At 40.4% G+C, this 13182-nt stretch overlaps 2 non-coding genes across 2 annotated transcripts; one reads left to right on the top strand and one right to left on the bottom strand.

Moving 5' to 3' along the window:
• The first annotated feature begins 4092 nt into the window (after positions 1–4092).
• On the top strand, positions 4093–4165 carry Trnam-cau. Its single transcript has one exon. It is a non-coding gene; the product is annotated as a tRNA-Met (tRNA).
• Positions 4166–5701: 1536 nt separating this feature from the next.
• Trnan-guu lies at positions 5702–5775 on the bottom strand. Its single transcript has one exon. It is a non-coding gene; the product is annotated as a tRNA-Asn (tRNA).
• Positions 5776–13182: the final 7407 nt, after the last annotated feature.

The raw sequence follows: 13182 nt of genomic DNA, 5'->3' as shown, positions 1-13182 counted from the left end.
ACAAACTTCGAAACCTTGTTTCGAATACACTTTATAATCGTGGAAAATTGCAAGTATTTATTTCAGCATTCAAATGAACACCACATGGGTATGAATATTTGCAAACGGGTCATCGAAGCAGAGGAAAATAGGTTTCGCGAACGATGGAGCCACCGTCGCCACTTCCACTCGACCTCTTTCCCACTCATTGCACTCTTTCGTGGACACCAAAGAGAGGAGAGAGAAAAAAAAAGAACTTGTTTTAAACAAGAATTTCAGTACGAAATGTCGTGAGGCGTAATGTCACACATTTAAGAACGACGACTAGGATGTCTATTCGCACTAGCTTGTTTTAATAACAACCTTAGCACCTATCTCAAAGATAATTTCCTTTCGTTTCGAGGTTTTGTCGTTATTGCATTTCATTAGGTTTGACTTTGATTGCAACGCTTTTGCCACATCACGTGGTCTGATAACTTTGAGCTTAGGTGTGTTGTAAGTAACAGGCATCTTTGTGCGAAGTAATCGCTTAATCAGTCACTGAGATGGGGACCCGTCCCTTGAAGATCTACAACAGAACTTGCACAACACACAGATATAGGGAAAAAGAAAAGCAGGAGTATCCTCCGACAGCATGTTCCGCGGTTACCCTTCTACGTTAACATGGTGTTCGAAATACACACAAGGAAAATTCAGAAACATGCATTAAAGATTGTGTGGGCGTTTTCCTACAGTGGGTTTTTTCGCTGAAGGATATTACACCCTTATCCTCTTGTTTTTTCCCCACAAACAGAATACTTTTTTAAACAAAATTTACAGACATACTCGTTTATCTTTTCTGACATGTCACTAATAGTGTATATTGTATATCTTTTGTATTGTAAACGTTTATATACAATTTTTTAATATGGTTTTACATTGACGCTATCGAGGGGTTAAGTGGAAGAGGGGACTTCTCAGTCTCAACCTCGCCCGAATAAAGGCATATTATTATTATTAGAGATTAAATAAGTTAGTGGGTTACACACCACTCAATTAGTCTACTATTAAGTCGAAACGCTGCCGTTATAAAGTCTTATCGATCGTATAAAAAACGACATTCTGAATCGATCTGTTCTACTATTTGTCTCTCTTATTTTATTATCTAATCCCCGAAGAATGTCGCCGTTCTTAAGATATGGCGAACTTTGTCGGAAAGTAAACTTTCTCTTGAATTTACATAATAGGCTTTCATGATGAGGTATGTACTGTCGTGTTGGCAAGAAGGCTTCCGCGGAGTGGTGTCGGCTGCTTTCAGGTTCTCTCCCGCCTCTGTTCATCTCAGGCGACGACATGTTTCGCAAACGTTGCAGTTTGCTTCTTCAGGTACGAAGTCAATAGGCTTTCATTACAGACTCGGGAAAGATCCTGAAAGCAGCCAATCATGTAATGTCTTGGTTTTGTTTATTTATTTTCTTCGCCCCGAAAACAGGTCATTTAAGGCCTAATACATCGGAGGAAATAACATGGAACAACGGCTAACACACACAGGGAGCATGAGGGTGCAAGGCGAACCCTTCAGGGATACAACAGACCGGGTCCGGGAACCAAGCCCGTGGCTTATACGCCCGATCACCCGGGGAGGGACTGGAGAGGTAGGAAAAAGGAAATGAGGCGCCGCCGCGATAGGAGCCCGTCGACGCCCGTGGGGTAGCATAGGGAAGGAAGGAACGAGACGGGGAAAACACCTCGACGCGATAGAAGCGAAGAGGGCCTTCTATAAGCGAAACCCGGCAAGCCATTAATATTCTAACGATCTTGGAAGATCATTCTATGAGGAAGAATGATCCAACGATAAAATCATTAGATGACAACCATTCCCTGGGTGGGGGCAACCTACCCAGGCGGGACTCGAACCTTTGGTTTGGCAGGCGAGGAATTTACTCCGCCGCCACTTACATACACTTCAATGAGAGTGAATATTCGCTAACGGGGAATCGGAGGAGAAGAGAATACATTTACATCTACATAATATCCAATGAGCAACCTCTTAGGTGTTTGGCAGGGAGTGAATGTTTGGCAGGCTAGGTTGTTTGGCAGAATAGGTTACGCCAGTGAGGGAGCCACCGTCACCAATTCCGCATGACCTCTTTCTCACCCTTTCGTAGGTACGAAAGAGAGGGAGAGAGTGAGAAAAAAATAAAAGAGAACTTGCACAACAGACACAGCTATTGGTAGCAAGAAAAGCCGTAGTATACCCCGACAGTATGTTCCGCGGTTAGCGCGGCTTAAAATGCTGAAGAGATTCAAAGGGACCGGAAAGAGGGGGAGGTGTAACCTCTCCCCTCCCCCCTTATGGTCTGCTACCTGCCACTTTTGACCCCTCAACCCCCATACCACTCTTTTCCATCATTTCGCCCGCTTCCGGCCGTCACAATCCCCCGCTGACTGGCGACAAGAGTGAGACTGTTTGTACGAGTGCACTATGGAAACACTTGCGCTGCACCATTGTTGCGACCCTGAGAGAGAGGGGGGAGGGGAAAGTCAGAATATTTTCAATGGGTGGGGGGCATTGGGGTGTGTGGAGGATTTGCGAAAAGAAAAAAAAAATAATAAGAAGGAAATGACTCCTCCTCCCAAGTCACCCTTCCATCCGGTGTCGAAAGAGCAGGAACGCACCCGGAGAAACTTGTGCCATTGAAAGGGAAATTGCACATAAACCCCGGAGTATTTCGATCGTAATTGTAAATTATGAGGAATAAATAAGTATGGTAGTAGATAGAGAGTTCAAGATGCTATAAAAACATGTAGAATACGTCTACATTTACAATCTACGTATAAATTGCATGTTTTTATTTTGCACAAAAACCTCGGAGTATTTAGACCTTATTCAGAAATTATAAGATGTAAATAAGTAATGCAATAGATAGAGAGTCGGAGATGTTATAAAAACATGTACATTACACCAAAAGATACATTCGACATATAATTGCATTTTTTTATTTTTTCCATTGTTCTAACTATTCTCGTATACCTGCAAAATATAATTCTTTCCTCGTGCTGTTAAGGGTGGCAACGTTGTCTCGATTAATCAAATTAATGGTGTCACTCGCGAGGACGCGAATGATTATATTTTTCCATTGCTCTAACCTTGTATGTATTTTGTATAGGAATTATTAACAAATGCTAAATGTTTGCCTTTGCATGAAAGTGGACAGTGGTTTAACTAAGAATATGCTTTGGGGGAGGAATGGGATGGCCTGGAGTTGTGATCCCTCCCCCCAGGCAAAATATGGTAAAGTTTTTGAAATTGACATGCCTGGAAATACATTTTAAACCATTTTGGCACTAAAAAATTGAGCTTTAAGAAGATGCAGTTATTATATGTCAAAACTAGTCAGTAGTTTTAAATATTTTTTTAAAATTTCTCTGAGGTCTCGGCGGTCGGAGACTATCCCCTCACCCCCCCCCCCATAATTGCGCCACTGAATGTGGACGTATATTTTTCTGTTGACAAGTTATCACCGAGGCTGATCCCGGTACACTTAGAAAAAGTGTATTTTGTTATAATTTTAAATATTTTTGTGACCGTGTGACGCGGTTGTTGGGATTCTCTTACATGATGGTGACTGATCACGCCCTGCCAAACACCCTAGGTATTATGCAGATTTAAATGTAAATTTTTCCTTAGGAGCCACCTCAATGATGTTTGGCGGTGGCTGACAAATTACCAAGATGAAATAAGCGTTCCAATAGTTCTCGAAATATATATTAATAAAGAAACTCAAACATCGTGCAGGTGATGTAACCTCTCGCCAAGAATGGATTGCTCCATGCAACACAGGACTGTGACACGAATGTCCTAAAACTCAATCTATAATCTGCCAACGGGTAATATTTGCAGCAGTGAAACATACATGCAAATATAGCGATGACATCAAATAAAGGTTTTATCGGGACGAAATGCATGCAAAAAAATATCGAAAATTGATAGAACGGAAAAGAAGCTCGAATACAAAAGAAAGGAAGAAACACACACGGAAATAAGAAAACTGCTATCCGTCGTCCTTCGAAATTCTAATGTTATCTATTAGAATTCCTAAGAATTTCTATGTTTCGAGTTTTAAACCATGAGCCTCGGTAGCGCAGTAGGCAGCGCGTAAGTCTCATAATCTTAAGGTCGTGAGTTCGATCCTCACCCGGGGCATTATTTTTCTTGCTGTTCATATAAACACTTTTTCAGCATTGCCCGTCAGTCATGGACTGAAGAAATCCGATTTATCGACTGATGCTGACTGATATTTATTTACATGTGACGTTTTACTATTTGGGTCGGGAATTTTCAATTGGAATAAGAATTACATTCTCAACGTCTTCTAACTGCAGCATACAAAAAGCTCATTTGACCAGGTCTACATCTACATAATACCCTGCGAGCCACCTCTAGGGTGTTTGGCAGGGGGTGATCAATCACCAGCATGCAGCATGCAATTGGACTCCAACATGCACACCACACGGTCCAAAAAGCGTCACGTATACTAACAAATTATAATACCATATGCTGTTAGAAATAATAATAAAATTAAGAAACATGCATTAAGTTTTCATAGGTTACTAGGCTACACTACAAGTTATGCAACCTATTTATGAGTTCTATCGCTGCCGTTATAATCTCTTATTGATCGTGGAAAATAAGACATTCTGAATCTGTCTGTTCTACAATCTATCCCTCTTATTTTATTTACATGATCTGATCTTCCGTAGTATGTTGGCGTCCGTAAGATATGGGTAACTTCGTTAGAAAAGCCACTGCTCTTGAATTTATCTAAAATGTTTTGTCTACAGTAAGGAAATAAAACTTTGTAAGGTTCACTGTTACTTAATTATGGGCACGACCCGGGTTTCGTAACTTGGTTACATCGTCAGGTGACCGATGTAACCAAGTTACGAAACCCGGGTCGTGCCCATAATTAAATAACAGGGAACCTTACAAAGTTTTATTTCCTTACTTCCAATATGGAGAGGTTTCACAAATTAAAGCCTGAAGTTATTAGCTATGTTTTGTCTACTTTTCAATCTACGGTCCGAGTTCAATGCCGGAAAAGGCAAAGCTTACTGTAAAAGGCATCCGCACCATTAGGCCTTATGGTCTAGGGCGATTCAGGGTGCTAGGCTTGTTTTTTTTCGTCCCAGTGGCTGATTGGGGGCAGTAAGGCCAAATCAATCGTTCCAAATGTTTATTGGCCGCGCAAGAGTGTTCCTTTGGGAATTAATATCGCGTTGGGTTCTCCCGATCGATTGTCTTTTCGTGAGGTCGAAACCGAAATTTCACCTTAATATACATATACTTAAATACTCACAACTTTATATAATACTCGCGGTATCTGTACAATTTTACTCCTTTCATCTATCATTAATTATTATCATTATTTAAATCAAAGTCTTACGTGACAAATTTCCATGAAATCTATAAAAGTCGTTTCAAATTATTTGACCAATTAGTTCTCAAAATAAGTATTATAAATATAGCATAAATTACGTAACTGCGAAACTAAGTAATTTTTATCAAGGACAACGTGCAATTATCCAAGGGTCAAATTAATGATTAACTATGTTCTAAGGGAAATATTTACGATCAACTTTGCAATCGGCAGTAGGTATGAAGGACTAGTAAATGCTAAATTCACGTCGGGGAATTACGTTGCCTTGCAGAGAAGATAACGACGCGTTCATAAAAAGCAACCGCCCCCGGGTGGGCTCGAACCACCATCCTTTCGGTTAACAGCCGAACGCGCTAGCCGATTGCGCCACGGAGGCACATGTATTTACGGTCACTTTCTTTTTTTATTATACCACCTAGCATCAAGAAAAAGTTGCTCCGTTCTAATAATTCGAACAGATTTTATGAAATATTTCGGTATTATTCGGGACCTTCAAAATTCCCGTTATTCCCTGAGCATTCCTCTTAGATGTGAGCAAATACCGCCCTCTGGTGCCACGAATCAGATTATTTTTCTTTTCCGACGATAGAGGTCAGCCACTCTCTACATCACTAGTTCGTAATCATGACGAGCGAATAATCCCCTTTCTCCGATCACCGCCTTGATTTCTCAATCTCCGCGCTATTATAGCGGCGGCGGAACCTCAGACAATCACACGGCCGTCTACCTTCATCTGTTATTGTTGCGGCCGCCTCAGGAGCATTCCTGACGATCCACGAGGCTGCTATTTTAATTTTTTTTCGTCCGCAATTCTATCCCTCCGGGCCGATATGAGACGCTTTCATTTTCCGGGGTCAAGATCCCATGGATGCTGGACGATCATATATATCCCTGGTTTTATTCCCCATTGCGAATTCTTCGTTTGCGCATGCCTTAGAAGTATGTCCATTCTCGATCGGAATAGCTTCATTTCACAAATGAAAAAACGACTTCGTTTTCTTCCACTAATTTATTTTGACGGTACGACATGTTTCGACCTTGAGCGGTCATTTACGAGTACGAAACATGTCGTACCGTCAAAATAAATTAGTGGAAGAAAACGAAGTCGTTTTTTCATTTGTGAACTTCAACTTCCACAAAGTTGAGCCTGACACCATTGAACGTATAGCTTCATTTATCCACGTCCTAGCAATGATTTACATAGCAAACGCACTTCCAAATACAGGAAGTGAGGTAACTTTTCAAAGGGACACAACCGATTCTTTTTACGATGGAGTATTCCTCGATCCATTTCATCGGCCAGAAAGAAACTGTGATAGCATTGAGGATGCGGAAACTCGTAACGTGTTTGAATTGACAGTTGTTAAATGGCCCAAACATAGATCTTTCATATAGGTTCAGATCAATTCATAGATCTGTATAAAAGATCAATGGGCCCAAAGCGGATAGTCGCATTGGATGGAGTTAGCTCGGATGCAGTTATAATATTTATAGAATGACTTCGAATATACCCCTTTGGGAATGTGCACTTTGGGACTTCTTTTGTTTCTTCTATATATGTTTGACAAGAGGTTATATAGGAAGTGGATTGAGTGGTCACTATGGGGTGATGGTACATCTACATAACACCCTACGAGCTACCTATAGGATGTTTGGCAGGGGGTGACCAATCACCAACATGCAGCATGCAAGAGGACCGCCACATGCACACCGCACGGTCATAGAAATATTACGCATACTGGCAAAATATACATGCATATTCGTTAAAAACTTGCTAATGGTTAGTAAGTCCTAGAGCAAATAAATGCAAGGTTAGAGCAATGGGAAAAAAAACATGCAATGAGTCATTCTAGCTAGTGCCAACATTAATCCTATCCATTGAGACAACGTTGCTATCCTTAATAGTACGAGGGAAGAATGAAATTTTAAATCTCTCTGTTTTGCAGTCTATTTATTTTATTTTCTTCTCATGATCACGTCCACCAAGTCCAACTGTATGGCGACCTGATTTTCTGTCTTCCCTCTTTTTTCGGAGAGCTTAGAAGCATTTCTAGAATCGACCATCGCAGGGACCCTTTTCGAGAGAGAACGGAAGTTGCGAGACGGAAGATTCGGCTAATCTCCTCTCTCCCTCACCCTCGTCTCAAATCTATAATGGCCAAAGATTCGAGGTCTCTTCCGCACCGCGGAGCACCGCCAAAAGATGTATAGCATCGAAGGGACCGGATCGATACTCCTCGCTCATCTGCAGATTGCCATCTTCTTCCCTTTTACACAACATCTGCCCTGATTTTTCCTTCCCACCACCCTTGGAGCCCACACTCCCCCCTCTTCCAACAATCTCTGATGCTGCGAAGCAGATCGCTACACCCCACGCACCCTTATGTCATCTCTGCCCTATCCCATTCACCCTCACTCACTTTATCCCCCCAAAAACTTTTCCGAAAAATTTTCACAGGCTTGACCCGATATTTCGACACTTCTTCCATTACCTTCCCCTCCCTCGTCTAAACGGTAAGCAACCCCAGTAAAGAATTTATTGAGATGAAAAATATCCAACCTTGGTAAATTTTCACTGGAAATTATTTATTGGTACGACTCCTTTCGAAGGATAACTTAACTCTTTAGCGGTTTAATTCTGTAAATATCTTACGGACGCCAACATACTACGGAAGATCAGATCATATAAATAAAATAAAAGAGACAGATTGTAGAACAGACAGATTCCGAATGTCATTTTTTCCACGATCAATAAGAGATTATAACGGCAGTGATGGAACTCATAAATAGATTGCATGACTTGTAGTGTAGCCTACTAACCTATGTAAAACTTAATGCATGTTTCTTAATTCTATTGTTATTACTAACAGCATTTAGTAGTATAGTCTTTTAGTATACAGGACGTTTTTTGGACGGTGTGGTGTGCTTTTGGGAGTCCAATTGCATGCTGGTGATTGATCACCCCCTGCCAAACACCCTAGAGGTGGCTCGCAGGGTATTATGTAGATGTAAATGTAAATGTAGATCTAAACGATGAAAAGAATGGGTTGCTCTATTTTTCTAACTCTATTTTGCTATTAAACATTAAATTAAAATTCCTCATAATTGAACAGTTCAATAAAAAAATAGTGAACAATTCTTTTCCAGATTTCTTACGGGGGAACCCGTCCTCACATGAGACCCCGAGGAGAATTTACCAACGACTGTGTCCCATGCTTGGAAAGCGACATGAATAGGGTTTGGCGGGGGGTGAGTTTTTTTCACATCAAATCCTATGAATATACCGGACGCTTCGTATGATAATGCTACTTGTCTCCAACGACAAAAAATCGAAAAAAAATAACCATAGCATCAATCCCATATGAATTCAAAAGCTACTCTTCTGAAACGCATTTCAGCATTCCCATTTTGGCGATCCAATCTTTTAACGAGAAGAGGGTGTTCCTTGTGTCAATGGACTTCAATGCATTGCAAGAGTATTTAATGCGGTTTTGTCATAGGGTGACCATTTCCCCACCAAATTACATCAATATCCTAGACTATTTAGATGAAAATGATATCGTAGTCTCTAGCGGCTAAAGACCACAACCAAATAGCATTGCAGCCATCAGTTATATTCAAAGTTACTCAATGAGGGGTTTAACCTTCCGTGGTTAGACTTTATATTTGGAATAACGGTGAATTCTTCGTGAGAACTGGTCGGCAATTTATTCATCTCCATCTGTATTGTAATGCGATCGACTTCTGATCAAAAGGTTCCGGGTTTATGCCAGGGGAGAGCAGGGGTCAAAAGTACTCGGGAGTGCGAAATGTAATAGGGAAAGGTATCTTCACTCCGAATCCCCGAATAGGGTGGACCAGGACTATCACAATCATTTCAGCACCATTCTGTTGTCGAGGGAATTTTAATAATTTATAGACGATTCATTTGCACCATATTTTAGCTTGAACATCGCTGAAGGCTATGTGGATTGAAAGATAATTTAAATTAATAAATGTTGGTCGATAGAGCAACAATGTAAAATTCTGAAACGTTAAATATGATGGAAGTATTCCGATCACCTATTCCGATAATTTGTACGTTTTCAATTTCAATTATTTATTTAAATAAATAAAAGATCGTAGCACTTTTCTACTAAATGTTTTACTTCGTACAAGTAAAAATTTTTGTAGAAAAGTGCTACGGTCTTTTATTTATTTTAATGTCTAACTTCCACCAATTGAAGCCTGAATCTGTTGAACTTATTCATTTATTTAATTTGGATTCAAAGAGAAAATCAGTTGAGGACGTTTCAGAATTAAAATAAATTCAACATCATGATGAATGATTATTTTTTAATTTTTCAAGAGTCGCTTATGCAAAATGATCTGGCTTATTGTGTATGGTCCTTTGGAGGTTATGCAGCACCTGAAAGTCATTTTTACAGTATTTTTCTTCCTTCCATTTGTGATCAACATCCCTACCTTTATAATTTCGAACGACATCCTTAATGTGAAATAAACTGTGAGAGACTGAATTACATTGGAAAGTGCCCTGAGATAATTATCGAGTAAAGAAAATAGCCACGCGTGACGTGACTTTGTCGGAGCACTTACCACCTGCACGAATGATTTAAAATAAAATATAAATATATTTTTGATTAACATATTGCACACAAGTGAGGTACCTAATTCATGCTATATGCTGGTGATTGGTTACCCCTTGCGTGAAACCTGTGGTCACCCCTTGTCGAACATCCTAGGGGCGACTCGGAAGATAGTATGCAGGTGCAGACTATGTAGGTTGATCATCAAATTTTGTACGACGCGAAAAAGTCATCCCAGCCTTCTTGGCAAGCTGAGCTCTATGCGAATAATACGCTTGGCTATCATCTTACAGTACTTTTAATCAAATTAAATGGATCATCAGATAATACATGCAGCCGACACGTCTGGATAATAAAAACGTGGACAAATTCCCTTTCGTGTTACACCTGCTACTTGAGCCCATGAAATTAGTGCGAGTAATTGGATTTTCGTAGCTTGTTTAACCATTGAAAATTTTTACTGCTCCATTTCACTCTCTCAAATTGGGTGCGATTGGTGCCGTGGTGCTCGACCGACCGAAGGCGAAATATTCCGGGTCGCAATAAAAAAAGCAGGGGCATGAAACAAACCTTTTTGTTCGCGCAAGGGAACTTCACGACGGGAAAGGGAGACGTGATGTGCATTATATATCGCGACTCACCCCCATTCATTCAGCACTACCCTAACCCCGCGTTATAACTCCTTCATAGAGGTTATTATTATACGTACTCACCCAACCCCAAGAGTAACAATGACTCCGCGTTTTCAAGTGGGAAGGCTTCTCATAGTGTGGGGATTTCTTTGCATGACCCACTCCCCGCACCCGGGGGGGTGTTCTACGAGGGGTGAGAATGTGCAAGGGCCACTTCTCTCACCCCCCCTAAACCCCCCTCCGATTTCTCAAAGGCTGACATCCCGCCCCTCGAAAAAGGGCCGAAGATTCATTGCAAACGTGCCCCCCATGATTTACGATAACCTCAAGACATCTATGCGACCGAATTCGGGCCAATAATTGTCTGCTTCGACCTGGATCCTCCTGATATGCCTCAAAACGGAGAAGGCGAGATTTTAATCTTCATCTACATAACACCCTGCAAGCCACCTCTAGGGTGTTTGGCAGAGGGTAACTCACTAACTTAAGTATACCTTAAGGCATCTTTCAGAATTTTCCTAGTACTCATAACAGCTTGTTTTGCATGTTCTAGCTTCATAGGCAGATTTCTCTCATAAGTAGGGTATAGATCAACCCCATAGCTCATATGTAATACGTACATCTACACAGTACCCTGCGAGCCAACTCAATGGTGTTTATAGTGAAACAAAAACCAAGTACTGTTCCACAAACTTTTATTTGGAACAGTGCTTAGTTTTTGTTTCACCATCTGATCGTCCCACCAAGTAACGCCCAAATCAATTGATTTTATTTTCAATTGTGTTTGGCGGGGGCTGAGTATACAGCAATATTCAACATGCAGTACACTATGTCTTCGTAGTCGTCTGATTAAATGGGCTCTAAGACATGTCAGCAGCCGGTGCGAGCACTCAACGATTATGCATTGTTCCATGCACGTTGATTACAACCAACGCTGGGATGACTGATTTTCAGGACTGACTGACTGAAATTGTCAGAGAATGTGCAGTAAGAACAAGAAATATTGAGAATATTGAAATTAATTGATACAGATGGTTTCAACTATTGCTAACTAATTCTGATCTTAAATCACTCTGTACTAAATATAATATGTTAACTGTGAATATAAGCTGAATTGGCTCATTATTAAAGAGAACTATTTCAAAAAAGAGCACAAAAGTTAATGTAATGATACACATCCCATGGATATACGTAACAGCCCTTTGTTGAAAACGTATCTATACAATACCATGTATGGTAATAAAAAGATTGCTGAAGTATGTTGTACCTCATTACTTCAATTGTATGCCAAAGGCTCTATGTAATCTAAAATCTTTGGCATATATTAACAGAAAAGTGAAACAGTGGTTAATAAGGGAAACTGTAAACTTGTAACTTCCTTAATGAATCTGAAATGTACAAATTATATTAAATTCTCATATTTTTGTTTCAAAGCTCCAAAAACTATTTTTGCCATTTTGTTGTTATTTTTGTTTATGAAATTGTTATTTGCAATGCAATATAAATACTATACTTTCAATGTTGCCACTATGTAGGATAAATGGAACCTTCTGAAAAGCCATATGGCTTAGAAGGACCAAGTTTGTATATGCTTATAAAGGCAATCTATATCAATAAATAGGATGAGTGTGAAAAATATAGAAATTGAAAAAGAAAAACATAAAATTGAACGTCCAATCAAGTGATGCAATGAATGTTATTAATCGAGTCACATCTATATCTACATAATACCCTGCGAGCCACCTCTAGGATGTTTGGCAGGGGGTATTACCGTTTTATCAGTTACCGCTGTTACCCCTGATCGCTCTAGGAAAAATAATGAAATTTAAAATACCCATGTTTGCTTCCATTTCTTTCTCATCTCTTAGGCCGACCCTCTTCCAAAAACCTGGGAGAGAAAAACAAGGCACGGACAACAAGCGAATGGCCGCCCACTTGAGCAGTCGTTGTCAACCGCTCCAACCCCACCTCCGCTCACTTCCCCCAAATTAAGTCCGCCAATAATCTCGGTCCTTTCCTCTCGCGTGGAGACACACTGCTTCCCCTCTGAATGGAACCGAATTCCGTCAAAGAGGGCGTAATGAGGTCCATTACCTCAGGAGGTCTATTTGCCTCGTTTTTGAAGTTCACCGACGCAAAATGTCCTCGTGAACTAATGCGATCCAGGAAGACAGCCTCTCTGGTCGCAATGGCTACGAGATAAACACTAGAGGCGAGAGGAAAACATGTTGAGAAGAGTTGACGAGACTCACTTGCCAGCGGGACAGCCGGAGAAACGAAAGTGTTCATCGATTAGTTGGAAGTAGAGTAGGTAACATTTCATTACTGTAGTGGATAAATCCAACACGCTTTGAATAAGAATAAATAAGAAATAGACTACAAAATAGAGAGATTTAAAATGTAATTTTTTCCTCATTCTTACGTCCAGTGGCGTAACTATAAGGGGGATAGACCCTCCCCCCAAAGCCTCAGAGAAACAAAAAATATATTTAAAGATATTGTCTAGTTTTGACTTATAATAACTAAATCTGCTTGAAGTTAAATTTTTAGTGGCAAAATGATGTA

Source organism: Ischnura elegans, chromosome 8, assembly GCF_921293095.1.
Source record: "Ischnura elegans chromosome 8, ioIscEleg1.1, whole genome shotgun sequence".
In the NCBI taxonomy this organism is placed as follows: Eukaryota; Metazoa; Arthropoda; class Insecta; order Odonata; family Coenagrionidae; genus Ischnura; species Ischnura elegans.
Note: the sequence above shows the minus strand (reverse complement) of the source record. Positions and strands in the feature narration are given on the sequence as shown.